This window comes from Pteropus alecto, unplaced genomic scaffold (assembly GCF_000325575.1).
Source record: "Pteropus alecto unplaced genomic scaffold, ASM32557v1 scaffold45, whole genome shotgun sequence".
In the NCBI taxonomy this organism is placed as follows: domain Eukaryota; kingdom Metazoa; phylum Chordata; class Mammalia; order Chiroptera; family Pteropodidae; genus Pteropus; species Pteropus alecto.
In genome coordinates this window covers 23,151,262-23,153,873 of record NW_006442491.1, presented here as the reverse complement: position 1 = coordinate 23,153,873, position 2,612 = coordinate 23,151,262, and the positions used below count along the sequence as shown (strand labels likewise).

The following is a 2,612-nucleotide window of genomic DNA, read 5'->3' as shown; positions in this document are numbered from 1 at the left end:
GTATTTACTGAATAAATGGCTTTCAGTTTCTTCATCTGTAAAATGAAAATTCCTCCCTAAATCATGACATTGTGAAGATGTCATGAATTAACAAAAGTAAAGTTGTGTTTAATAAATGCCATCACTCCCCCTCCCAAAACTCCCCTCCCCCACCAATCTAGGTTCCCTACCAACTCGGAGATTCTATAAAAGGTCTATAAAGAGTTACCTATGGTCTATGGCCATGCCACCCTGAACAAGCCCGATCCCATTTGATCTCGGAAGCTAAGCAGGGTCGGGTCTGGTTAGTACTTAGATGGGAGACCACCTAGGAAGACTAGGTGCTGTAGACATAAAAAATGAAAAATAAGGGACTGTAAGCTGATAAGTTCCTTGCAATCTGCAAGGTCAACCAAGGGCTGCCTCTCGTAAAAAAAAAAAAAAAAATTAACTAAAAAGTTAAAAAAAAACGAGTTACCTCTGCTCTGAATTGGTTACCCTTGGAGTTGCTGCTATCTTTCTAGTGGCGACTGTTGGAATTACAGGTATAGTGCCCTGGAAACAACTGCTATTAGGGACCAAGCTTTTAAGGCTGGTAAACATGCCCAGAGCTCCGGAACAAGGCTCCTCGGAACAGAGTAGGTCCCGAGTGTCTCAGAGACATCTCCAGACCCATACCTACCTGCTGCAGGCTCCCACTTTCCCTAGCACTGGTCTCTGCTCATTCCTGGGTCTGGTTCTTAATTCTGTCCCGCTGTCTGCCTTTGCCTTCATTATCCTCTGCTTGTCATGGAGGGGTTAGTTAAAGTGTCGGGAGCGATGTCATTTACAGCCTCCTGTTGCTAAGCAACGGATCCAGATGAGCCCTTGAACTTCTTTCTCAGCCACTGAAATGTTTCTGGTGGAGTGATGGGGGCCCCGGCTGAACTATTTCATCACCTGGGACAAGCTGCAGGTCTGTTGGCCATGTCTCTTTTGGGGTCCGAACAGGACTAAGCCCTGTCCCTCTGGGCCCCACTATCCTCAGCCTCCCCTAATTAACCAACACTGCTCAGGGCCTCTTGGGTGTCCAATTTCAGGGTGCACATTCTGGGCAGAGATGAATCAGACCTGGCCCTGCCTTTGAGGTTCTCCCTGTGTCAGTGAGAGAGAGAGATACCCAAATAGGCCAGGGATGCTCCAGAGAACGTGACTCTTTGAGCCTTGAGGGATGAACCAGAGTTAGCCCGGGGGATTCCAGGTGAAGGCACAGACTATGTAAATGCCTAGAGGCGGGAAAAGCCTGGCTCTTTCAGACACCAGCTCATGCCCAGAGTAGTGGGAACAGTGGGATGGTCTGGACTCTGGGCTCCAGCCCTTGCTCTGCTGCCAACTCTCTGCGTGACTTCAGCTCTGTCCTTGCCCCTCTCTGGACCTCGGCTTACAAGGGGACGTGGTCGGGGCAGAGATTAGGTGAGCTCAGAGTTTAACAAAGTACTACGTGCATACTATGTGCATGCTGCTTGTGTGTTTTGGGATCAAACCTTTTACTTGAATAGTTTTGAATTTACTTTTAAAAGCCTTCGAAATATATATAACTAGTCCATAGCTAGTGATGTGACATATTCCTTTAAAATGATTTTATTTAAGTTTTTTTACAAGCAAGTTATTTTAAAGAAAAATATTAAGTAACTAAGAGTGTAGGTTGTACCTAAAGGGTGATCCAGGAGTGCCAAGATTTCAGAAACACTAAAGCAGGCTTCGAAGGTTCTTTCTGCTCTACAAACTACATAGGGACTAAGGCTACTCAGTGCTCTCTGTTACGCCTAAGCCGCAGCTCCTGAGGCAAACCAACCAAGTTGATCACCTTTATTTCACAGATGGATCACATAGGCTCAGGTGGGTTATTCAGCAAGTCTGTTGCTTGGAGAGCTGGGCTTTGAGCCTGTGCTCATTCCCCGTGCCATACTGATATCATTCACCAGTCTCTCTCAGCTCCTATCCTCAGCATGGGTGTAAACCGTGAATTTTCACTGAAAGCATCCAGGAGCACATCTGCAAAGCCAGCCATTCTGAAGACAGCCCACCTTGAGATTTAAACCAGTTGTGTCACCTCTCTAGACCTTGGTTTTGCCATCTGTACAGTGGGAGAGTGCCCAGTGAAGTTAGGTGAGGGTCAAGGTCATTTCCAACTACATGTTCTTAGAGTCTGAGTTTCAGAGAGCTCCCGAATGTCTGGGAAGCTAGGAAAGGAAATGGGGGAGGTGGCTACAGCCTCTGGGCCTCATTTCTATGCAAATTGCTCTGAACCATAAAGGGCCCAGAGACCCAGAAAGATAGATGCTCCCCGCATTGCCCCCGCCAAGATGTCCATCTCTTTGGGAGAGCTAGCTTGTTTGGGCCTGATCTATGGGATCTTCTGAGGACACTCCTTCCTCCCTGCTGCCAGATGTAGGTGCCTGCCCGATAAGGTTACCAGCTGTTCAGTTTGCCTGGGACCAAGAGGTTCCTGAGATGTGAGACTCTAAGTTTTAGAACAAGGATAGTCCCAGGCAAACCAGGATGAGTCTCTTTGCTGCCTCATGCCAGGCCTTATGCTGAAAGCTTTGTTCTCCCTTCCCCGCCTAGAGTCCTCATTTTCCAGAGGAAAGGGG

At 47.6% G+C, this 2,612-nt stretch overlaps 1 non-coding gene across 1 annotated transcript; it reads left to right on the top strand.

Annotated features, from left to right (window-relative positions):
• The first annotated feature begins 213 nt into the window (after positions 1-213).
• Positions 214-332, top strand: LOC112471226. Its single transcript, XR_003043227.1, has one exon. It is a non-coding gene; the product is annotated as a 5S ribosomal RNA (ribosomal RNA).
• The last annotated feature ends 2,280 nt before the right edge of the window (positions 333-2,612 follow it).